Source organism: Mus musculus, chromosome 1, assembly GCF_000001635.26.
Source record: "Mus musculus strain C57BL/6J chromosome 1, GRCm38.p6 C57BL/6J".
NCBI classification, from domain to species: Eukaryota; Metazoa; Chordata; class Mammalia; order Rodentia; family Muridae; genus Mus; species Mus musculus.
In genome coordinates, this window is record NC_000067.6 from 42648200 (window position 1) to 42674860 (window position 26661).

The window sequence follows — 26661 nt, forward strand, 5'->3', positions numbered from 1 at the left end:
TGTGTCCTATAGAACTTTATTCATAAGAGTATGCCACATGGATGATGTCCAGGGACCCTGTTTGCCAACCCCTGGATAGGACCAACTTGGAGGAAAAGTCTTGTCCAAAGCACCATTTCATCACATCAGCACTTTCTGTTGGGGTAGGGCCTTCATACCACTTGATGAAGGCTCATACCTAGGCACTCTGTCCCTCTCCCTCGATGTCATTGATAAGTGCCAATTGGCAGGAGGAGCATCCTTCCATGGCAGTTATTCTGAAAGACAAAGCAGGGGCAGAGATTAAAGCCAGACCCAGGTCTTTGTGCTGTGCTCAGCATATCAAGTGGTCCTCTTCACATCGGACTGTGTTGGCTGTACACCTCCAGAAAGAGACAGAACTATTCTTTCATTGAACAGTCTTCAATGCGGTTGTGGGAGGGCAGGTTTACGAAAGGCCCTTCTGAAACGCCTTCTGAAAGAAAATCATTCCCCTTGGCACCACGGATTCTTTCTCGTGTGAAGCTGCGTGATCACTTTTCATGTCGTTCCTCAAGCACCCCATGGCACCCATCCATGTATTAGGCTAATAACTGCATGAAGCTAGTTAAAAGGAACCAAGCAATTATTTTAATTAGAAGAGAACAAAAATAACACTCCTGGCTTCTGTTTTAAGGGGCAAGAAGGAAGTAGTCAGGGTTCAAAAAGATCCCACAAAATATTTTTTGTGAAAGGAAAAATAATTAAGGCCAAATTTAGAATGTACTTGCAATAAATGGGCCAAATAAAATGAATGCCCCACTGTGCAGCCAGAGCCCATTCACAGAGAAGAGCCTCAGAAAGCCCATTTTTATGTGATACCATCTTGAGGACACGGCCAATTTTACACAGTGAAAGTGAATGTCTAGTAGACTTTAATGATCCTTGTGAATCCCTCACATACCCTCTTAAAGAGTTTCTGTGTAAACTCTTTTATTAATAAGAGACAGGGGCAGGATCTTGTTCAATTTGCCTTTTAAGCGGGACTCTTTTTTTTTTGTTTGAATTTTTAAATTGCTCAGGAGAAATCTACCTTCACAGAAGAACCCTGTTGCTAATCTATTCAGTAAATGGTGGCATCCATCATAAGAAGATTTTAATAACTGGACTGCACTTTGTTACACAGGGAGAGTGCTGAGATACAGAATTACAGACCCCCACCCCCAGCCTTGGCCTCCATCCTTCAGGCTGATTGTGCAGGTAGACCTCTTACTTCCATCCCAGTCTTATACAAAGAAACAAAATGAAACCCAGAGCTGACAGCTGGCTGCTGTGGTCTGTACTGTGTGTATCTATAAATGTTAGTTGAGCACCGACCCCCCTCCCACACACAAACACTCAGAAAATTCCAGATCCAGCCAGATCACTGGGGCCAGCACTCTGCCACAAGCAGTTCCACATCTGTCTACTCTCACAGACAAATCGTGGGCAGAACTAAGAGCCAGCAGCCCCAGCTGGATGGAGACAAGGCTACCTAGCCTAAGCTTATTTACTATGCAAGAGTGGAAAATGTATAGATGGTTTGTTGTAGGTAGAAAGATCAGCATGAACAGAAGCTGAGACACTTAGAACCCTGGTTCACAGACAGCTAGCACTAGACACAGCCAGAGTAGAGTAAGAATAAACAGCCAGAGACTAGAGTAGCCAAGAAAGCAAGCTGGAGAGCCAAGGCACAGCCAGATGCTGTAGTTTGAATATTGGTGTCTTCTCAGGTTCCTGCTTTATCCCAGTACACGGTCTGGATGCTGATCCACTCTTTCTCGGGCATTCAACTGTTGACTCTTAAATGGAAATCTGACCATGTTAACCTCTCGCTGAAAACCATAAGGTAGCTGTTCAGGTTTGGCTTCTGTGGCTGTAATAAATAGCATGACTGGGGCTGAGGAGATGGTTGAACAGTTGAGGGCACTGACTGCTCTTCCAGACGACTCAGGTTCAAATCCCAGCATCCACACGGCTGCTCACAACTGTCCGTCACTCCAAGATCTGAAACCCTCACACAGACATGCATGTAGGCAAAACACTGATGCACATAAAATGGATATAAATAAATTAAAAATAAAAATAAATCAACACCACTGATCAAAAGCAACTTAGGGGAGGAAAGAGTTTATTTCGCCTTACATGTGCAGGTCCATCACTGAGGGAAGCCAGGCAAGAACTGAAGCAGAAACTGTGGAAAAATGCTGCTTACTGGGCTGCTGCTCAGGCTCATGTGTAGCTGGCTTTCTTATACAGCCAAGGCCCATCTGCCTAGGGAAGGGGCAAGCCACAGTGGGCTGTGGACCTTTCCACAACAGTCAATTGAAATAATCTCTCACAGATATGGCCATATATACCAACATGATTGCAGCAATTATTAAGTTCCCTCTCTCAGGTTACTCTAGGTTGTGTGAATAAAAACTATTTAGCAGAATGGTTTTGCTGATACAGACTGTGACATTGTTAAGAGGTGGGGCCTTTGGTTAAAGGCCTCCTATACCTTCATGAATGAGAATAGTGCCCTCATTTCCAAACAAGCAAACAACAACAACAACAACAACAAAAAAGGCAGAAACTGGCTCTCTGCAACTTCCACCATGCAAGAATGCAGCCAAGACACCATTTATAAGGCCCTAACTGGACACTACAGCTGTTGGCACTTCAGACTTTCCCCACTTCTAAAGCTATGAGCAATAAGTACCATTCTTGTATTTATAAACTATCCAGCCCATGGCCAAGAGTGAGGCTGTGAGGCAGAGGACTTGCCTGGCAGGCACAAGGTTCTGGTTTGATCCTCAACAGCACAAAACAAGAAAGTCTCTAGTCTAAGGGTTGGATGTGCTAAAGCAGCCTACACACAGATAAAAATTGCAGGCCATAGGTGAACAAACCTTTGCCAGGCTTACATTCACATCGCAAAACAATACAAAACCAGCTCAGGGTTTTCAGCCAGGGGTTAATGTGGTTAGCTGGCCAGGACAGAATCCAGCCTATTGGTGATAACAGGTTGGCCCTGCACTAGGGTGACACCAACCAAGAAAGGAGGGTCCTTATACAGCATAGGACTGGAGCCTGTTTTTAAAATTATTTCTCAGGAGCAGTGTCTGAAGCGTCAAAGTCAGAGATTTAAAAAAAAAAAAAAAAAAAAAAAAAAAAACAGCTTTGAAAGATTCACCATGAGGACCATGTTTTGGCTGACTGTTCATCTCTTGTCCCGGGAGGTTTCTCCTATCGTAGGCTTTCTTTTAAACCTACATGGCCATGGCTCGTAGCTTCCAAAATCAAAACAGAGTAACTAATCCCAGCCTCTGACATAAGCGCATACTGTTGAACGGCGTTTGGAAACTCAGTAAACAGTCCAGTTATAGTTACTTTCCTACACAAACCTCATACAGAGCCAGCTTCCCACTTCAAGTCTAAGTTAAAATACACAGAAGGTTGAAAGGAGGGAAAGCTGTGGCGAGCGCTCAGAGTACGCTCTTAGATTGCTCTGCTGAACTAGACTTCCGGTGTGTTCCCTAGACTTACTTCCGGGGTGTTCCCTTTGACCGAAATCTGAAGAAAATATATTTCTTCTCTCGCTTTACAATCTGAACTTGATGACGTGACAGACGAGGACATTACCGAAAATTGTAGTCACACCTAATTCACAGACATCGTTATAAGAGTGCATATTGCCAAAATGAAGAAAACATATGCAACGGGATGTAAAATAAAACCTTCACATCCAAATTGGGTGTAATCCAAAATACAAGGTTGGTTAACATTCAAAAACCTATTGGAAAAAAAGAGAGGAAAGCAGGCAGGGACCGTGTTGGGTAGAAGAAGAGTTCCTGTGGAAGAGGGCAGGAACGGAGTGTGCAAACGACTAAAAGCCGTTGTGTATATGTATGAAGTGGTGAAAGTGTGAGTGAAACCCGCTGAACAACTTGTCACACGGGCGGAATAAAGAGGAAAGGACATAGCATCAGTGTGCACGAAGGGAGTATTTAACTTATGGTAACAACGTCAATGCAGAGCCCTGGAGAAAGAGGTCTTTCCTGTGATCCGTGCAGAAGCAGACACAACAGAAGGGCTACCTTGATCAGTGCCACCGGCCAGGAATACAGCCCTGTGGTGTAGAACATTTGACATTCACGGAATCTTTGGGGTTCAGTCCTGGTCACAAGAAAGAAATACCAGACAGGGAAAATACAGAAATTAGAGAAAGGAATAAAAAGAGGCAAAGGGGGAAGTGAAGGCCATGTAGACTGTGTATTTAAACATAAAAAGTGAAATGGCAAACTTACTAGAAAACATCATTAAGGTGTTTTTATAGCCTGGAGATAAGGAAAAAACTCTCCAGATAACAAAGGTACCAACCTTAAAGAAATGAACCCATCCACAGAGACTGTAAAAAAAAAAGTGAAAAGTCAAGTTTAGAAGGCTTGTAACATTCTCAACCCTTGAAACTTGAAACCATAAAGATCCATATGTAAATTACATGCACATCTCATACAAATCAGCAAGAAGAGATGAAAATTCAATATTAAAATAAGCAGTCAGGGCTGGAGCTATGGCTGGGTAGATAAGCACACTTGGCTCACAAGCATAAAAACTTGATTCTGAATCCTCAGCACCCACTTAGGGCTAAATACAGCCTCCTGTACCCCAGTACAGCAGGGCCAAAGTTGGGTGGATTCCAAGAGATGATGACCAGACAACCTAGACAAAAGAGTGAGGTTGAGGCTCAGTGAGACAACCCATCTCAAAAGAATGAGGCAGAGACATATTAAAGACACCTCATGTTCTCCGCTAGTTACCACATGCATGTGGTAGTGAGGAGAGAGAGAGAGAGAGAGAGAGAGAGAGAGAGAGAGAGAGAGAGCAGGCAACTTGAAAAGAATACTAAGAAAAGTCAACAACCAAATGCCCAGTAGACCTAAGATCACAAAGCCAGCCTACTGCACACTGCCAGAATGACTTAGTAAGCACGGGCAGAGCCTCCCTTAGAGCAGCCATGGTCACTCCTCAAGACTGACATGGTCTCTTTGGAAAGGTATGCATACTCAGCGTTATATACGAACATTGAACAGCTCTGCCCTACAGTTTAGCAATTTCCTGTTCAGTGTAAATATAGACTAAACATAACGCATGCACACACTCAGAAAGATGCGCTCAGGAGCGCCTACAGGGGAGCTCTCTGAAATCGTCTAGAACGCAAAACAACTGAAGCATTCATGAAAATAAGATGGTCACCCTTTTGCAATATACGGTATTTTGTGGACAAAATAAGAAAAAAAAATACTACAATTGTAGCCAACATAATATTGAGAGAAAGCCAAACATGGATGATATCTATTCCATGTTAAGAATATCTTACATAGCAAAATAACTTTTTAAATGACTATCTCCTGTGTGGTTCCTCTTATATGAACTTCAAAGAGAGAAAGAGGGGGAGAAGAAAAACAAATCTATGGTGTCAAAAATTAGGATGTGGATGCCTTTGGGGAAAAAGAAGATAGCATTTCATCATAGGAGCAATTGGGAATATCAGTCATTGATCTTACTTTTCCTGTCGTGGGTGGGCGTGGTTAAGGAATGTGTTAATGTTGGATCAATGCGTTGAATGCCACATTTGCGCTCTTCACATCTTCCATATGTGGAACTCCAACGAAGCCCTAATTTAAACATTCCAAATGTTCTTTTTGCTTCATGATGCCACTCAACATGTGTATGTGTAAAATAGACAGAAAACAGGAAGAATGGATTTAGTCCAGCTAGACTCAAAGGGAGAGAATGTCTTACAATGAACTAAGAAGAGAGAGAAACAGAGAGAGAAAAAGAAAGAGAGAGAAGTAAAGATTCAATGTAAGAAAGGTAAGGACAATATAATGGCAGTTAATACAGAAACTTATAATTGGTTAACATCAGTGGGGTGGTCAGCCACAGTGGAACATCTGTATCACACCCTTTCCTGAAGGCTTAGAGACCATCATGCCAAGGGAAAGAGGAACCTTTTAAGAGCTCAAGGTCAAAAGGAACCAGAGCAAAACAATGCTTGTGGCCATGATATGACCAGAGTCCCCCACGCCCCCACGCCACACACAGCACAGTGGTTGCCTGCATGAGATCAAGCCAGTTCACATTCTAGCATGTGTCTATTGACTGTCTGCAGCTTGTAAGGGAAGAAGAGTTGGTTTTCTTTAATGGTGTGATCCCAGATAGGTCAACCCTACTCCAACCAACATCCAGTAGACCACACCACCACCACCACAAGTATATAAACAGCACAAATGTGAATCAGTTGGTTATTTAAAAAAAAAAAAAAAAAAAAAAAAAAGATTTGAAGTTGAGGGGTAGACAGATGTGGGAGGAGTTAGGCAGAAAAGTAGGGGATAAATATGATCAAAATATATTGTATGTATACATGAAATTCTCAAATTTAAAAAATTTGTTATACTTAAACAAAAACTAAGAATCATGTAGGGTTTGCTAGTATGCAAAATGAGTTTAAAAAGCAGCAAATAGAGACTATGTACAAAGCGCTGATTCATGCAATATATACAATGTATATCTGAGCAAGCCTGAGTCTGGGTAACAACACAGCAAGAGTTTGTAAAATCCAACTCCTCCCCCATCCCAACTCCAGCAGCCAGGGTGGAATCTGCAGTTACCCGGAGGTAGCACTGCATCACAAAGCCTTCTGCGCATACCGGCAAAAGCCCACCACCAGCCGGGGGTCACGGAATAGTTCCCCCTTAATATAGTGTTTCACAGTACGGTTACCTAATACCCAACAGCTCTCCAGTCTGCCTAGTGTTCGCACCTCCACTTCAGGCACCTGGCTGAATGCTCTGAAGCAAGTTATTGTTTTAACCTGGGGAGACAGTACCTGTAGGTCTGTATTTAGGCTACACCTTGTGTTTCTAAAAGGTAAATGCAAGGAACATAATCAAAATTGTTCCTAACACTACTGTTTTTACAACAACAATCTATAAATATACGGAAGAATGCAATATACGTGTGAAATAAACAGAAGGGATGACTACACCGAGCTAACTCATGCAGTTCTAGAGTTTAGAAGCTTGGCTTTCAATTGCTGCATTTTTAGATATGAAACATTATGAAAAATACAGACATTATTCATCAGAGTGATTGTCCTGTGCACTTGTATACCTTATATAATTTTTTTCCTGGCTTTTTACTTCAAGAAAATCACTAGCTAATGACATTTCAGACTTTGGAAATTTTTCCCAAAAGCACACTGGAGGTCCCTTGGGGAGAGAACTGAGAGTGCGTGAATTTTTTTTTTCTCTCCAAGATCATTAACAGATATTACAAACCAATTCAAACTGAGCATTTTCCTTGCAAATTACCTTTAACTTTTAAAGCCATTGAAGAAGAAGGGAAAAAAGACAGTGAGTGATTTAATTTACTTAACCTGTCTACAATTTTCAGCTTTGTGCCTCAACGAAGCTTTTCCAACCAAAAAAAAAAAAAAAAAAAAAATACATATATCTCTAACTATCTCTAATAGATATATTTTTCTAAATTACCACATCATGCGAGTGATATTTCCAGAGAGTAACATTGTTGGGGGGCCGGGGGGTTGTTTTGTTTTTCATTTAGCAACTTGCCCTGAAATTGGGAACGTTTGTCCTATTCATATGTTTAAGGTAAAAAGTGAAGCTCCACAGTGCCTATCTGAGGTTTAATTAGGTCTCCTCAGTAATTAGCAGGCTTGTCCTCTCCTGGGTGTGCACATAGTGAGGTTTTGGTTGTCGGTGCACTGTGTGCCTTATGGAGGGGAAGGAAGAATTCTTTTATCTCCTGATCAAAACCTAGTTTCCAGGCTAAAACGCTAATATTTGGGTGAGCAGTCCCTCACACCAAGATTACATCAGGCCTGAATCTTATTGGCATGTCTTCCATTCAAAGAACTCCCATGGACTTCAAGGGGAGTCTCCTACAAGGATCAGCCGCATGGGGGTTCTGACGGGTTCCAGAGCAGAAACTATACCACTCATTGCTCATGCTGGAGGCCCAAAGCACGACACAACGCTGAAGGATCTCCCCTGCCTCTGCCATCCCATGCTACATGTGGGAAATATCCCTGCTAACCACTGTGCTGGCTTCTCGGGCTGCTACATATAAATATTTGATGAGTGACGCTTCATTTATAAGAACATGCATTAATAAGAATATTCTTGCATTTGTTGCTCAACAAAGACTTTTTGTTTGTTTGTTGTTTGTTGTTTGTTTTTGTTTTGAGACAGGGTTTCTCTGTGTAGCTCTGGCTGTCCTGGAATTCACTCTGTAGACCAGGCTGGCCTCGAACTCGGAAATCCGCCTGCCTCTGCCTCCCAAATGCTGGGATTAAAGGCGTGCGCCACCACTGCCTGGCAACAAAGACTTTTTAAAGCTCAATGTTTTGATGTGCTACAAGATTTCACTCTACATTTTTAAAGTGAGAACACAAATTAAACAGAGAAATCTCATATCCCTCTGAATGTCCTGTTAACAGCGAGTAAGTAGGATACTACCTGAAAAAAACGTTCTACTTAGAGAAGGAGTAACCCTGTTATCAAGAGTAAAGGGGCCTTGGCATAAGTACCGGACATCGTTTGGATGCCAGGCATGATAATTATTCTGTTTAACCCTCCATTATATACAGGGTAGATGATATTACCCTCATGTGAAAAATGTATTTAAGAGAACTCTACTCCAAAGTCCTAGGACAAGAAGTGCAGAGAGAGGAACCCATTCGCCCAGTACCACAACCAACACTTGTCTGTCTGCCTCAAACTAACATGCCCTTTCAAATGCCAAGCTCATAGCCTAGCATTCTGACAGAGAAGCAGACCCTTGGACTGTGGTCTTCTAATTTGAGCTCAGATAAAGGGTACTATACTCTACACTTGGATGATCAAACTGAGTAAGTTGATTGCCCCAGAGGTTTCTCTAACCTGTCGGGAAAGACAGACATAGATGGAGATCTGTACACTTGCTAGTCTGCATAGCATGTATGTGTCACAAAATACTGACACACTTCAGAACTTCAGAAGTGACTCTTGGGACCATAGCAATTACTTAGACAAAGTCACAAAGCCCTGAATGTTCCAAGATGATGGTTATCTATGGACAGGCAACTCGATCCAAAATCGTCACAGCTTCAAACTTGTGTTGGAATAGGGGGTGGGATAAAACTCCCATTGACCCACTTAGCCTGCACCCCAACATCAGAACTTTGGAGACCTAATAAAGTCTGCTGTGGATATGCAGGCCATAGAGGAAGATTAGAAGGTGACCTCCTGTCTGTCCAGTGAGCATATACCATTCCAAGCTGGCTGCCTGCGAGTGGTAATTGGAGAGGTCATAGCTTTTCATACATGCCTCTCTGTTCAGTTCAGACTTTCTCACCGGCAGGTCCTCTGAAGTCAAGGGAAGGAGCCCAAACAGTTCCTAGTGTGGCTGGCTACTGGAAGCCTTTCCCCAGGACTCAACTCCGGGAGAGCTTAACAGAACTGAGACACAAAGTTCAGGAGTGCCCGTGACCATTTCATTCGTCAATGAACAACCTGAAGAAATGTGAATGGCTACCCAGGCTACTATGCTGGGTGCTGAGAAGGGCAGGAGACAGATCCCATCTGCAAAAGTACTTCATTAAGGGAAGTACACGGGAAAGTCTTTCACATGGGGAAAGCCTTACCCATATCTCCTCTTTCCACCTTCAGCTACAGGGCAAAACACTACACCGTTCGCATCACTGTGCTTGGGTCACCCCATGGGAATGGAATCCAAAATGCAGGGATCTCTCTGTCAGCAGATGTGCCAGCTGAAGTGGATTCCTAAGCACCCTTTTGTTCCCTGGATGAAACTCAAACTCTTGAGCATGAGCAGAAATTGTGTAGAAGGTCACGTGTCCCCTACCTGAGAACCTCTCCATGTGGCAACCAGAGACAACACCCATCGCTCCCATTTCCTGGATCCCCCTGTGTCCTGATAGCCTCCTTCTCTCCAATCCTGACTCAGAAAGACCTGCTGTGGTTTCTAAGTGTGGATTTTTTCCAAGCACGTCCCAAGGGATTTCCTTTGGGGCTATCTCTAGTGTGAATAAAGACAGTCCTCTATTGGTCCCTTGTGAACTATCCATTCCCTTAATTCAGGAGAAGAGCAGTCATCTCTGCACTGTTCCCTCTTGGTCTCTAGGGAACGAGTTGTGCCTTGCATGAGTTCTGAATGATATCATCCCAGCTGTTGCAGATGCTGAAGCAAAAGGATTGTCAGTCTCAGCCTAGGTAACAGCAAGACCTCATCTCTCTTTTTTTTTATTGGGTATTTATTTCATTTACATTTCCAATGCTATCCCAAAAGTCCCCCACCCACTTCCCCACCCACTCCCACTTCTTGGCCCTGTCGTTCCCCTGTACTGAGGCATATAAAGTTTGCATGACCAATGAGCCTCTCTTTCCACTGATGGCCGACTAGGCCATCTTCTGATACATATGCAGCTAGAGACATGAGCTCCGGGGGTACTGGTTAGTTCATATTGTTGTTCCACCTATAGGGTTGCAGATCCCTTTAGCTCCTTGGGTACTTTCTCTAGCTCCTCCATTGGGGGCCCTGTGATCCATCTAATAGCTGACTGTGAGCATCCACTTCTGTGTTTGCTAGGCCCCGGCCTAGTCTCACAAGAGACAGCTCTATCTGGGTCCTTTCAGCAAAATCTTGCTAGTGTATGCACTGGTGTCAGCGTTTGGAAGCTGATTATGGGATGGATCCCTGGATATGGCAGTCTCTAGATGGTCCATCCTTTCGTCACAGCTCCAAACCTCATCTCTAATCGAATCAAATTTTAAAATCCCAAGGGGGTCGCCTTAAAACAGTGCATCCGAGATAAACAACAGAACCCTCAGTACTTGATTTCATCCACTACTGTTGGCCACCCTGGAACTGGATCAGAAGAAAGTTCTCCAATGCCGCTCTTCTCCAAGCTCAAGTTCTTTTCCTGCAGTTAACCTTCTCCATGCCCCTCCACACACCCCACACACACACCCAGCATACACACACACACACACACACACACACACACACACACACACACACAGTCTAAAGGGACAGTTTGCTCTTACCCCATTGAAATAGCCTACACGTTGGTACATCCTGCCTCCGAGGACATACAACTAACCTGGTCATCAAATGCCCCCTTGCCATCTATGTGCATGGTAGCTGTGAGCTCTGCATTCTGCGGAGCCAGGTATGACTCTCTTGTTGTTCGTGGGACTCTATTCCTAGTCAGCAGGAGTTGCATAACAGCCCAGAACTTAGTTCCGTTTACCGAACTGATTTCCACTTGAGAGCGAAGGATGGGAGCCGATTTAAATCATTTTTATTCTTTAAAGTTTTTTCTCCTTTATTTTCAGATTAGGAAAGTACTACAGATTGTTACAACACTCTAAATGGTGAATAAAAGCAAAGGTAAACATGTCTCCCTGCCCGACCACATCATCTTGCTCTTGAGATCACCGTGTACAATCATAGCACATATCTACATTGAAGTATAGAGCAAACAATATGTAGCGCATGGTAACCACACTGTAACGCCTCGTAGGCTATTTCATATGAATAAGGTTGTGATGGCAGGAGGATGTAAACATATAACTGTATCTTTAATATCCATCTATTTTCCATATCTTTCTTAGGTATGTTATTCTAAGCACTTTCTAGAAAATACAGGCGTACTTTGGCCAGAGAACCATGTTTGCCTTCAGTCACCTCCACTTCCTGTTAGGACTTCTGCTGCTGCTGCTGCTGATGATGGTGATGATGATGTTATTGTGGGATTTGACGAGATATTTGTTTGTGTGCTGACATGATACACGAGGCCTTGTTTCTGCTGAGCATTCTTTATCACTGTGCTCTACCCTAACCCCACCTTCCTACCCATAAACATTCCTACTGCCCATATCATACCGGGATTGACTAGATATTGACAGATGCCATCTCTTTCTTCCTTCCTTCCTTCTTCCCTTCCTCTCTCCTTTCCTTCTTTCTTTCTCCCTCTCTCTCTTTCTCACATGGTTCTGAGGGGTAGCCTGCCTTGTATACCTCCCAGAATCTTAGCTTCCTATCTCTATGTTCACCCCTTCCTGCTAGATCTACCGTCCAATTGCCATTCTCTAACCTTACCTCCTTCCCTCGATGCTCCCAAAGTCATCGACCTTTCCACCTGGACCCTTTCCCACTCCTCCTTACTCCTTTCTCCGTCTATTGTCTGGCAAAGGGTAACTTATGCCTCCTCAGTCAGTACCTTCTGTTCTCACCCTGCCAGATTATAGGTTTGAACCACATACGTGTGCTTTGCTCTGTAGGTTTCAAACAGAACTCATCCTTACAATGGCATATAAAATGGAGGCTATGCACACCTACTGTGCATTCTGCTAGATGGGAGGGCGCCATTGCTTTAAAAAATTAATTATTTTTTTAAGTCAGATGTGGTGCTGTCAATTCAGGGTACCAACTTCTAGGGACGCGGAGGCTGAGGTGAGAGAATCTCCTCACCTCAGAGGTCAGAGGAATTCAGTGACACGCTCAGCAACACAGGGAGTGACTCCTCGTCTCAAAACAAAGACTTCCGGAAGCCACTCACAAAAGCCTCTGGGAATTATGATCGAGGAAGGACGGTCTCTTGAAATCCAGCAAATGGCCTCAGAGGAAAGCAGTGCACCCAGCCACCATCGGGAGAGACTTAACCTCCTCGGCAAGGAACAGGACCTGAAAGATGATGCCTGAGGTGGGATTGGAAGTGAAAATGGAAAGAATGCATAAACGAGAGCCACTTACTCGTGGCAGGCTAGAGGGAAATGGTGAGCGACACCTGCGTGCATGTATTAAAGGAAAAGATTTGTGATCCATCTTTTGCATAAGTTACCAGTGGGCAACTAGGCTTGTTCTCCCTAAACACCCTTCTGAGATGCAGCTTAAATAAACCCCCAACCTCCTAGCTCTAGATAGCTCTCTTCTCCGACACACATCAGTCAATTTCCCCAGAAGACACCCAGGAAATGAGACACCTGGCACAATCTTCAAAAAGTCTTTGCAGCCTCTGGGGTACCGTTTTGTTACCCTAAATGATCACTGACATGTTCCAAATTAATTTAATGCATCTGCTAGAGTTATTTTTCCCACAAATCACACAAAACACATGCGGATTCCTTCTCAGAAGGCCACTTGTCCACTCGGAGACCAGGCTGGGGGTTCAGAAGGGAGACCAGAGTGAGGTGAATTTGTCTCCTGGGGACTGAACCTGTGACCTCATTAGCACAGGGTTCTAATCAACTGAGCCACCAGGCACATTCCCCACTGAAGGCACCACGGCAGTAATTTGCTACATGTTAATTCTAAGATTAACCACAGATGAGGAGCAATCCTAGGGGGGCAAAATGAGAGATTTGTTAATTCTTGGGGAAAGATTTAGGTCATCAGTTTTTGAACTCTTTAATTTCAAAATATAATTCCATAATCTTGAAATGATGCCCACCATAGTCTATACCTTCATGGCTTTTCTAAATCACTGTCTATATCACAAAAACAAAGCACGTGGTATTATTACCCCTGCCACTGCAAAATACCACCCAGGTTCTTGTCTATAGATTCCTCTGTTTCAAGCACAACACAGAAGGAATGGGATCAATGCTGAGTTGAAAACGGCTTTCCAAAAGCTCGAGATCTGCAGCCCATCACTGCCACCAAAATGCTAAGTCCTGAAGAGACGATCCTCTCTCCCACAAGAAAAGGGGAAGAGCAATGCTACAGACTGGAGAAGCTTAGCTACTCCTTCCCAAGACTGGAGAAGCTTAGCTACTCCTCTCTCTTCCTTCTCTCTTAACAAGCCATGAAAAGCCAGTGTTAAAAATACAGTGAGTTGGTATGGAATATTGTTTTGACGCTGACTCAGTACCCTGTACTCAAATTCCTATGAATATTCTGCCTGCTTCCCAACTCTGAGAACAATTTCCGCTCTAAGGCTACATTAAACATTCAAGCCATTTCAACTTTAGCTGCTCCCACCCTCACTGTGACTTTGAACTTGATATGGCTTAGGAAGAAGCCAGAGCAACTGTTTCAAAACATTAATAAAGATGGGCTCTGGCCTAGACTTTGTAATTTTGTATGGGGACCTCTGTGAAGGCATCGTGGGAATGGCCAGTTGGAGTGTGTCCACACTAGCTATTTTTATGGGAAGCTAGCTGGAAACCCCACTGTTCTCTGGAGAGATTTGCACCATGGAGAAACCCAAGCTTCACACTTGCACATTGTATCTTCTGTCCTAGGAACTTAAAGCAATGATTTAACAACCCTGGCCTGGCTGAGCATGCGATTCAATGGCAAAGCAAGCCCTGGGTTCAAGTGTCTACATAAAAATGCCTTGACATGCGTACCAAGGCTACTGTCCATTATAACAGATGCCTCCCACAGTTGTTAGCACCCAGCCTGGCATTGAGGGAGCATCCTGGGGTTGGTCCTGACCATTAGAGGTTCATAGGAAAGTTAGGACTCCTGTGTCAGCTGTCAGTTTTGTCATCAGTAAAAACTGATGGCAATTATGATTACCACAAAATAGGGCTGCTGTGTACCAGAAATGCACATAAAATTATTTAGCTCAAGATTGAAGCAGTTCTGAGGAACTCATTCAAACGTAAGTTAGGGCCGCAGATGTAGCTACACTAGAGCGCTCATCTGGTTTGTATGAGACCCTGTGTTTGATTTCAGCACCACAGAAACCAAGAAGTAAACAGTAACATCCTATCTACTATCTGCCTCGCTTGAGCAAAGAATCCCCATTTGGGTATAATCTGTTCCATTTCAAATATCCCAGTCTTTATAAAGCCACAACAACAAAAGTTAAATATATACTACACTCTACATCCACAAGGAAAATACTAACGATTAAACCGAACACAACCCAGCTTAAATAGCATGCTCTGATTCACATAGCTAAGAAGCAGAAGCCTAAAATGAAAATAGCTAGCCCTGATTTCCAAATTAATGCCTATAAAAATGTTTTCGTATGAAATGTGTTCTAAAACAGCACAGTGAAACTTTCCAAATTAGCTTGAGCAAAATAGATGATCTTTCTCTCTACAATGTACCCAATTCTTAACCAACCTAAAGGTTTGAAGGAATTTCAAAAATGTATAAAAATATTATCTGTCTATTCAAATAATCAAGCTAAGTACATTTTTATCTAAAAATACAATCTGAGATAGCGTCATTTTATAGTCAAGAAACTCTCTTAACATATTCAGTGAGCTACAGTTTTAAACAACTCAAGTTCAAGCTGACAGTCAGAAACTAAATAAACAGAAACTAACCTGCTGGGTCTTATCCGCCTTACAGTCCCGGGCACAGTCGCTGTAATCTGCAGGGGGATGGCTGGTTTAGTAAAATAAATAGTTTTTATTTCCCCTCTCTATTTCCTGAAACCACACCAATGCACTCATCAGTGGCTCACTTTTAGGGCTTGGTAAGCAATCTCCCCATCTTTCTTAGAAGACAGTGTTTTATTTTTATTCATAACAAAATGGAGGAAAGATGGTGGGCGCTCAATGTTTTAATGCACTGAGTCCTAATTACTTCCCATTCTCTATCATAAGCAAGGTAGTGCTCTTTAGAGATCTCAACCTTCAAATACTGCCTATCATTTTCCAATATTTGTTTCTTTTCATGCAATGATACTCTGTGGTGAAGGATGAGAGGTAGGGGGAATTCTATTTAGTGGTGATTGGGCCATGAAGAAGCAAACATTCAGAGATCAACTCCCCAAGAGAAAAATAAATAAAATGTATTATGTGAGGTGGAAACATGATATTCATCACAAACATTCAAAAGGATTGGTGACTTAGTAACACCGTTATCTTATTAATATTTGAAAGGGGGGAGGGTATAGCTCTTAGGCTTTAGCCTTCAACCAGAATCTTTCAACTTACTACCATTTCCTAAGTGAGCCAGGATGTGTATAGGCACCAAAGTGCAAGAATCTCACGATAAGGTTTTAACAGCCATAAGGGTCGGGCTGGAGAGATAGCTCAGCAGTTAAGAGTGCTGACTGTTCCTCCAGAGGTCCCGAGTTCAATTCCCAACAACCACATGGTGGCTTACGACCATCTGTAATGGGATCTGAAGCCCTCTTTTTGGTTTGTCTGAAGACAGCAACAGTGTACTCACATATATAAAATAAAACAAATAAATCTTAAACAGAAAAAAAAACCATAAGGGTCACAGGCAAGAGTTGAAGGTATCACTGTCCTTTACCAATGGACACTGGTCTCTGGCACTATGTAGGAGATGGGAATCACCCATCTTCAACAGTAGAGGAGACCTACAGCCTCACTGAAATACAAGCAAGAGAGTCATACAAAGCGCTGCCGTGAAACCAAATGTGGTAGTGCATGCCTGTGATCCCAAGTAGTTAGGAGTCCGATGCAAGAGAACCACACGAGCCCAAGAGTTCAAGGCTGCAGAGCAGCAGAGTGTTATAAAGATACTAACCCTCTTTCTGGACAATTAGGCAAGCAACTATCATTTTGAGCCTCGGCTTCTTTCTTTCAGGTAGGAGAGATGGTGATGGTGGTGATATGTATTGGAAGTAGAAGTAGCAGTGATGATAGTGATGGTGATGGTAATAGTGTTGGTGGTCGTGATAGCAAGGATACTGAAGGTTGTAATAGTTGTGGTAGTTATGAATGTAGTAGTAATGTTGATGGTGGTAATGGTGTTGGAATTAGTGGTATTTGTGCTGGCGGTGACAATAATAGTGATGTTGGTGATGGTAGTGGTATTGGAGGTGTTCGTGTTAGTGATCAAGATTGTAGTGGTAGAAGTTGAAGGGGTCTGCAACCCTATAGGTAGAACAACAATATGAACTAACCAGTACCCCTAGAGCTCATGTCTCTAGCTGCATATGTAAGCAGAAGATGGCCTAGTTGGCCATCATTAGGAAGAGAGGCCCCTTGGTCTTGCAAACTTTATATGTCCCAGTACAGAGGAACACCAGGGCCAAGAAGTGGGAGTGAGTGGATAGGGGAGGGGTGGTATAGGGGACTTTCAGGATAGCATTTGAAATGTAAATGAAGAAAATACCTAATAAAAATTGGAAAAAATTGGGGCTAGGTTACAGGACTAGAGGTTCAGTCCATTATCATCAAGGTGGGAGCATGGCAGCATCCAGGAAGGCTTGGTGCAGGAAGAGCTGAGAGTTCTACATCTTCATCTGAAGGCTGCTAGCAGAATACTGGCTCCCAGGCAACTAGGATGAGGGTCTTAAAGCCCATACCCACAGTGATACACCTACTCCAACAAGGCCACACCTATTCTAACAGGGCCACACCCTCTAATAGTACCACTCCCTGGGCATATACAAACCATCACAAGGACTAAAACCCATATCCTTTAAATTTTTTTCCTTCTTTTCCTGTTTGGAAGATGCTGATACTTCTTCTTGGAAAACTCCAAAATATAGAAAAGTTGAAAAAAACAAAAAACGATGGTAGTGATAACAGTATAAAGTCAGCGGTAATGGTGACCTTACTAAGGGTGGTGGTGGTGGTGGTGGTGGTGGTGGTGGTGTTATGGGTGGTAATAATGGTACCAGAGATGGTGATTGGGTGGCAATGGTCTTGGTGAGCATGGTGATGTTTGTAATCATGACAATACAACTTTATCACTTGTGGAACAAGCCTCCTCATGACCTACAAACTCCAAAAAGATAAACTGAAGACTTCAGCTTCAGAAAGCCCCCTTTCTATGCTTTCTCATGCTTAATTCCTATTCATCAGATATTAAGGTAATCACAGCTATGTTGTTCTTTAAGATTTGTTTTACTTTTAGAGATATATATGCCTCTGTGCCTGTGTCTGTGTGTGTCTGTCAGTGTCTGTGTATGTGTATGTATCTTGTATGAGATGTCTATGTCTGTCTTCCTGTGCCTATTTCAGTCTCTCTGTCTGTCTCTCTCACTGTCTCTGTATCTTGTTGTGTCTGTCTCTGTGTCTGTGTCATGTATGTCTCTGTGTCTATGTGTATATGTGTCTATGTCTATCTCTGGGTTTGTGTCTGAGTCTCTGTGCATGAATGTAGATAACCATGGAGGCCAGAAAAGAGATTTGGAGTTACAGGCAGTTGTGAGCCACCCAATATGAGTGCTGGGAACCAAGCTTGGATCCTCTGGAAGAGAAAGTGCTCATAATTTCTGAGCCATCTCTAACCCCAATATGTTATTATCGGTTGTGATTTGAAGGACACTTTCAAAGGAATAGAAAAACAAAGCAGAAATCAAGCCAATACTTTATGATATATCTTTCTTCATGCATGTTTCTTTTAATTCTTAGCTATTACTTTCATCCTAATCATTGTCACTGAAAACATTTCAAAGTACCAGGAGTCCTTGAAGATGCTATGCTGTAAGTTCTCAAGGATAGAGAAGCTCAGTTCATGGAGAGTCATGTACAGCCATGTGACAACACTCTTCTAGCAATGTCAGAACTGTCTGGGGGAGTTGAAGTTCAGACTTACAGCACTCGTTATGATAATAAAGAGAATGCCTTATATACTAGTGATATTTAGTGGGTAAGGGGAGAATCATGACACAGTTCACTTACATTTCTCTTCTTTCTTCTAGGTTCATTGTAACAAAGAATGTCTAAAGTCTCTTCAAAGTTAGGAACGGCCATGTTGACTCAGGAAATATGAGCAGAAGGGGCAGTTGTCTTCAGTAGGTGGAATTACCAGGACCCAGGGCAATATTCACTGAGTTCCTTCTCCCTGTGGTGAAAGAAGAAGCAGGTAAAGAAGGAGCCTCCATCATTCCAGAAATCTAAATCTCCATGGCAATTGGACCTCTTTCTGATCCACAGTAGACTAGGAGAGTGAGAATTAAAGTCCTGATATATTAAGCCATTGAGATTTGGGTGGTAAACCACAGCTTTCCATATCCTAACAGACAGCAATGGCCCAAATAAGTGTGTCTGAAGTTACTTGTGGTCACAAAGAAAAGAAGAAATCTACATTTCTCTCAACAATAAACAAGGCTTTCAGAAACTTTGATTCCTTTTCAGAGAAAGTCTATTTCAGAGTAAAAGTGACTACACAATGGGAGGAGTTGGTATCACAACTGGTAAGAGATGGAAAAACCATTTTAATGCCCACACACGCACGTACACACACACACAAACACACACACCAGTAATTCTATCGGAATATAGGGATCTCTTCAAGCCCTGCTTGACTTAAAACAATAAAGTATCCTCTTCCTATGAAGCAAGCAGACAGGCCCAGCCCCCAGTCACTTCCAGAGCTGCCCATTTAAACACACACTGCTCAAACTGTCAGCCACCTTTAACAGACCTTTTTTTTTTTTCCAGAAAACCAGATCTCATCAAAGCTAGTACCTCGCAGTATGTGAACTGGAGCAGTAGATGAGAAAATCCCATCTGAGCCTGCCCTCCCATCCTCCACACAAGCTCCACCCCCAACAGAGCTGGAGCTGGGTTTGAAAACTTTAGTGCATGCAAAGCACAGAGGCTCTTTGAAGACCTGGCCCAGCCTTATTTGTGAGTTGAAGACTTACTGGGTCTTGCCAAGAACAACAGGGAGGGGAGAAAAGAGATGGTTTTCTTTTTCTCTGAACTTGAAAAATAAGCATAAACCTCCTGTTTTCTACCAGGCTGAATGGCTCCAATTTTCCACAATGGAGCTGACCTCTCAGTGGCCACTGCCTTCATCGTATCCAAGTGGCTCCTTAATGGTCATCATCTTCCTTCCCAAATGAATCACATGGTTGCCACGGCCAAAAGAGATGTCCCGGCTTCCCACAAAGAGGCATCAGGTCTTGAACAGTGTTCAGGAACATTGTTAAATCACAATAAAGTGAATGGCATGTGTGTGCTTTGACACACTACAAGGGGCATTATTCCATCCATGCCAGGCCTCTACCATGTCTAGCTTGTACAGTCTCTACTTGAACAAGAACAGAAAAAGTATGTACTTGCTAGATATAGATCCAGTACAAAATCCTGAAAGAAAAATACCTTTGAGTTGGGTTCTATTACATCTGAGAATGCAGATTGAGGTTGTGAATTCAGTGGTTCACCTGGAGCATATATTCAGTGGTGGTTTGCAGAGCCTGAGTTATAAACACAACGTACACACAGCAGCTACTCCTATCTGTGTCTTCCAGCTTCAGGCATGTTTGATTAAAAAAAAATGGCTGTGGTATTATTATCTTATAACAAGATCCTATGATTCATCCTATGACAGAATACCAAAGGTAAACAAGGGAGAGAGCATTTGTTTGACTCACTCTGTCACAGGTTTCAGGCTAACGTCAGAAACATCATGGTGGAAAGACAGAACAGAATGCAAAGCTGTTTGACTCATGGTAGACAGAATGAGCTGGGCAGAGGTGGGACAAGAAGAAGATAGGAAGGAAGGAAGGAAGGAAGGAAGGAAGGAAGGAAGGAAGGAAGGAAGGAAGGAAGGAAGGGGAGGAGAGAAGAAAAGAAGAAGAAGAAGAAGAAGGAGGAGGAGGAGGAGGAGGAGAAGGATGGGGAGGGGAGGGGGAGGGGGAAGAAGAGATGATGGAGGAGGAAGAGGAAGGGGGAGGTACTGAAGACAAGGTATATCTTTCAAGTATGCATCCCTATGACCTACTCCTTCCCACCAGCCCTCACACAGTAGTAAAACATTCAATATAGTGACATTGAAGCTCTCATGATTCAATGACATTTCAAGAGACCACCAACTTGGAATTAATTCTTCAACACAGACATGTATTGAGGGACACTTTACATACAAGCCTCCACAATCATCAACAAAACTGTTGAGAAGACTATACTAAACTTTCTATCACTATCAACTAGGCAGAAATCTCAACTGAGGGCTTGCACTCAAGTTTGCCAAATAAAGTAGGATTTGAAGAAACAAAGGGAGAAAAGAAAACCCACAATGTCTATGACCATGGGAAAGAGAGAGCCATCTGGTCAACCACAGAAAAGTGGCTTATAATTTAATCCAATTGACAAGTTAATGCAAACTGTATGAAATGTAGCTGTCCAGTGGTGTATGTGGGCTTGAATTTATCAGTAGCTTAGAATTTTCAAAATAAACCACCATGAATCAACATGACGTACTACATCCATAAAAGCAAAGAGAACAGAGATGCAAGAAGGTCATAGCTAAAGATAATCAAAAGATACCTAAGGTATATGGAAAGGGAAATAGAGTATGAGGCAGAGAAGAAATTTCATCAAAATCATGAAGAAGAAAGGAAACATGGTGATAGGAAGAACAGTATCAGAAGAGTAGGTTGCTTTTAAGGGAAGAGAAGAATTTGAGCAGTGTATCAGTTATGTTTCTACTCCTATGTTAAAAGCACCAAGAAAAGCAACCTATAAAAGGAAGGGTTGTTGGTTTGGGGCTTGCAGTTCAGGAAGGATCAATCTGTCACCATCACTGCAGGGAAGCATGGTAGCAGACACCAGGCATGGCGGCAGGACCAGCTGAGAGTTCATATAGTGAACCACAAACAGGAAACAGAGAGAGCCAACTTGGAAAGGCATAAGTCTTGTAAACCTCCAAGCTCACCCCAAGTGACACATTCCCTCCAGCAAGGATACACATGCTAAGTCTCCCCAAATATCCAGCAACTGGGGACCAGATATTCAAATGTCCAGACTAGGGCTGACTTTGCATTTAAACCACCACCAAGGAGGAGGAAGACATTGGGAGATCTCTACCAATCACAAATAACTCTGTACAAAGTCAATAAGTACTGGTTACTTAGAAAACACGCTGAAATGAACATCAGAGGCAAAAGAAGAATCAGCACAGAAGGCATCATTTGAGCCAGTGCTGATAAATACATTATCTCTTCTCACAGCCCAGCACAACTCAGAGAAAGTAAAGCCCTTTATTATTCAAAACACATGTAGATTTCTAAATAAATAAATAAAAGGGGAGGGTTTTTTTTGTAAACCTCTAGATTTTGATTAAAGCCTTTCCATTTATTTTCCTACCCCTAAAGCTCACATTCATCTCAAATCCTCACAAAAGATGTTCCCAATCTGTTCCATGACTTTGCAAAAGGCATGGGGGGCTGTGCCCACGTCTTTCCATGCTGTTCTTTGATTTTGACGTAGCTGCCTGGACCCTGCCACACTTGTTTCAAAATTTAGCCCTTCCGAATCTGTTTCCTGAGTTGATTGGTTCCCTCCATTGCACAAGAATTTTTAGCTGAATGTATCAATCACTTTAAACAAAATGGGCCAGCCATTTAAGCATAGGATACACAATGTATCTTTCTCAGAATTAATTAATGTGTGCTACTTCCTCATAGGAGTTATTGACCACAGGGCTCCTCTTCAGACCTGTTCCTGCCATACAAACATACTCCCAACCCATAATTTCTAAAGTTTGTGAGATAATTTCATGCAGTGAATTGCACCTCTGAAAAAGAACATTTCCTTGTCAACTGAACCAATTTTTGTCACCAACAAAGTCTTGCTGGATCACAGAACACCAAAAAGAGAAAACTTGTGCTTCAATATTGTGGGAACAATTAGTGGAAGAAAGAAAGAAAGAAAGAAAGAAAGAAAGAAAGAAAGAAAGAAAGAAAGAAAGAAAGAGAGAGAGAGAGAGAGAGAGAGAGAGAGAGAGGAAGGAAAGAAGGAAGGAAGAATGAAAGAAAGAAAGAAAGAAAGAAAGAAAGAAAGAAAGAAAGAAAGAAAGAAAGAGGGAAAGAGAGGAAGGAAGGATGGAAGGAAGGAAGAAAATAAGAGAAAGAGAAAATTATGTTTTCATAGTTAAAAATGATAACTTTTCTAGCACTAAAGTAGAAATACTGATAACCAAAACTGTCCTGGGCCATCTTTGTAATGCTGTGGACACATTTTTTAAATATCATCTAGAGAAGAATCTAGAATTCTGATATTCAGGTTTTCATTGAATAAGAACACAGTGGTATAACATCTGTAGATAAACTGTTTCCTATTTTCTCTGCATAACTGCTCAAGAATTCACACAAGCAGTGAAATGCTTTCGTGAGACATAAAAAAAAAAAAAAAAAAAAAAAAAAAACACTCCCTGAATATTTCCCAGGCTGAGTGACCAAACTAAAGGACCCCCTTCCTCCTATGTAAATATATAAACCTGCCTGAGCTGGTGTTCCACACCCAAGTTCTGATTAGTAATATCCCATCTGAACAGCATGAGGAACCTGTTTCAAAATCAAATCAGTAAGAATGAGCAGTGCGGAATGCAGCCTTAGGGCTGCGAAGCATCTCCCAAACACCTCACATCAGCGAACTTGTCCTGTTTCTCTCCGTACCATCTCACATGTTATGTTGGCTGCAGTTCACTGCTGAGTCACTGCAAATGGTACCTACTTTTGACTTATAAAGCGAGCGGGTTTTCTACAGTGCTTCTTTGTGTTACTTACCCCCCCCAGTATCATACTTCAGTATTAACTATACATATGCATGTCTGCAAAGAGGCATGCTGGAGTCTGCAGGGGGCAGCACAAATTTGTACCAGCTAGCACAAATGGATATCACTCTGCCTTCTTTGATGGCTTTATCAACAACAGACAGACCCGTTGAGTTTTCAATATGGATACTCCTAGGTAGAAAACTGAATACAAGTCCCCAAACCACAATGGATCTGCAGGCTGGCCAGAAACGGAACTGTGCACTGGCAGGCTCCAAAGAAACAAAAGGAATCAGGAATCAGATCCCCCAACTGTGGATAGCCATTTCTGATTGCCTCCAGTAGAGACTCAATAGTATCAAAAATGGACAATATTGCTTTCACTCCTTTGAAAAATGACTGACTACAGACGGGAGAGATGGCCCAGCAGTTAAGGCTCCTCCTCCAGAGGACCAGCGTTCAGCTCCCAGCACCGTGTCCCACCACTCACAACTACTTGTACCTCCAGTTCCTGGAAATCCAACGCCCTCACCTATTCTCCACATGAATGTGGTACTCACACAGATACACACACAGACACACACACGTATACGCAGTACCTACATAGAAACAGAAAATAATAAAAGTAGATTTTTGCAGGGTGTGGTGGCCCATGACTGTAATCCCAGCATTCTGGAGGCAGGGAAAGGTAGAGACATCTGTGACTTTCAGGCTAGCTTGGTCTACACAGTTAAGTTCTAGGCTCTGGGTCAAAACAGAACTGAATTCTACACGTTGAAACTTCTGCTCCTCAACTTGCTGTGGACTCAGAAGCAGTGTATCGTTCTGCCAGGAAAAACAAAAAAACAAAACAAAAACAAAAACAAAAAAACAGTGCACGGTGCCAATTAGCAAAGTGCTAAAGGGAAAATTGAGGCAAGGTATATTTCTGTTTTTGACAATGCTTCAGGGGCAAGAAAAGTCATAGCCTTTGAGGGTAGGGGTATATATACATATCTCTTCTGTTTCAGTCATTGCTGAATTTTAGTTCATAATTTTAGGGGAATGAGGGTTATAGAGCTAGAAACCAGGACCTCACATACACCAGGTAAGGACAATACCATTGATGTATGCCCCTAATCTATATTGCAATCCTGAAATCATTCTAGCTAGCTAGCTAGCTAGCTTACCTACCCACTTACCTACCCACCTACCTATCCATCCATCCATCTAGCTATCATCTAGCTATCATCTATTTATCTATGCCTGTGTGCATGTATCTGTATATCTCTGTGTCTGTCTGTCTGTCTGTCTTCCTAACAAATCATCTTCCCAAGAGCCTGAACCTAGAAGCCATCACCTCCTGTTACACTGAGATTTGATCTGTCCAGAATATAAAACAGAGGTTTAGTTAGGGGGAAAAAAAAAAAAAGAATGGTTGGTATCTGGAGTGCAGCATGCATGTAAGTCTAATCCACACACTCAGCTAAAACACGAAAATGACATATCACGGGGGCTCTAAAACAATCCAAGGAAATCTTTCAAATGATTCTCTCAAGGACTGCAGCACAATGGGGTCCCACTAGCTCTGAAATCTGGGTCTACACGATAACACAATAATTAAATGTAAGGTGAGAAGGTTCCAGAGCCCTCTAGAAGCTGGAGCGGCACTATGCCTAATATGCAGAAATGCAGTAACAGCCTCTAGACTAAGCCTGCTCATGCTCAGTGGAAGAACATTCTATATGAGGAGAGTGGGTGCATCTAGTTGACCACATCACCACAGCCTGCAGAGGCATGAGCAGCTCTCTCAGAGGAATAACAAAACTCCCAGGCCGCTTCTGTCATTCTCTGAGTGCCCCTCCGAGGAATGAGGAATTCTTTCTGACCTCTGAGGTTGAAATACCATGTGGAATCTTTCGGAATCTATCAAAAGCCTGGCATCCGTGCACAGCCCCAGAGCCTCTGAATTCAAAACAGGACCATTTCCTGGCTCAGAACTCCAGCTCCAAATTCCTTAGGCTCAGAACTGATGGGAAAACAGATCCTCTGAGTTCTTCTGATTTGGAAATCATTCAGACTGACAACAGATAGGAAATTGACAAGGAGATTTGAAATCTTCCACTTACATCGTCCTTATTTGTTCTATGTGGTAGAGAACATCACACCCTTAACCTTGATTTTCTCACTTCTTCCAGCTGAAAACAAAACCCACAATGTGAGTTACAGTGTGTGTGTGTGTGTGTGTGTGTGTGTGTGAGAGAGAGAGAGAGAGAGAGAGAGAGAGAGAGAGAGAGAGAGAGAGAGAGAGAGCTGAAGGGGAGAGGACTGTTGTGTTTGCTGTGCCACATGGGCATTTTAAAGGAGTTGTACAATATACAATTTTAGGTGACTTTTCTCCCAATCACATCTCTACACAATGTGTTCACTATTCAGCTAAACGACCTCACCTGTGTTCCACACAGAACCTTCCCAGGAACAGCCCAAGAAGGAATGCAGCCACACAGAATAAAAGCAGATGGTGTTGGCTGATTGAAGATCTAGCAAGAAGGGTATATAAAGTTCCCTCCAACACTGAACTCCAAAATGCCCAAGCTGGAAAGGACACCTGACGTCATCAAACTCTCTTTATGCAAAGGAGGCTCACAGAGAGTAGGTATGGCTAACCTACTCCTTACAAAAACCAATTCTTGAGGTTTCCCAGAGTCAAAGTTTTTCCACTTGTAAAGAATCAGTCCTAGTGACTGATAAGAGTTAAGTGTTCTCTGCAAAAGAATAAATTATACTCACTGATACACACACACACACACACACACACACACACACACACACACACACACTTGTATGCATGCACAAAATTGTGTATCAATTCAGGGGTTTCTCAGAGCCCCTAAACCTCATCTTTTAATGCTTAACAGATCCACAGCCCCCAAGTTAAGAAATTCTGCCTGCCCCAGAGTAAGCAGCTTTTCTTTTTTCAAAACTTACCAACTCTGTAATATACTCTAGTCCTAATTGTGTGATCTATAAAATTCTGAGGGAAAGCAATTTCAACAACTCAGAAAGATGATTTAATCCCTAATCAATATTTCCATATTTTTAACATGTGTCAAGGAAAAGAAAATGTTCAGGAGAAATTGAAACCTATACATATTTCACTAGCGATTTCACATATGGACCTGGAATATCTTTTTTCTCCTAATATGGAAATGGCTCAGC

General features: G+C 42.6%; 1 long non-coding RNA gene across 1 annotated transcript in view; it reads right to left on the minus strand.

The window, feature by feature from the left end:
* Positions 1–26661, minus strand: part of Pantr1 (POU domain, class 3, transcription factor 3 adjacent noncoding transcript 1) — a 46626-nt gene continuing 19965 nt past the window's right edge. Inside the window, exons 2-4 of the long non-coding RNA NR_027826.2 lie at positions 18642–18804; positions 15357–15403; positions 1–257 (exon numbers count right to left, since the gene is read on the minus strand). This is a non-coding gene — a long non-coding RNA (POU domain, class 3, transcription factor 3 adjacent noncoding transcript 1). The remainder of the gene's footprint in view (positions 258–15356; positions 15404–18641; positions 18805–26661) is intronic.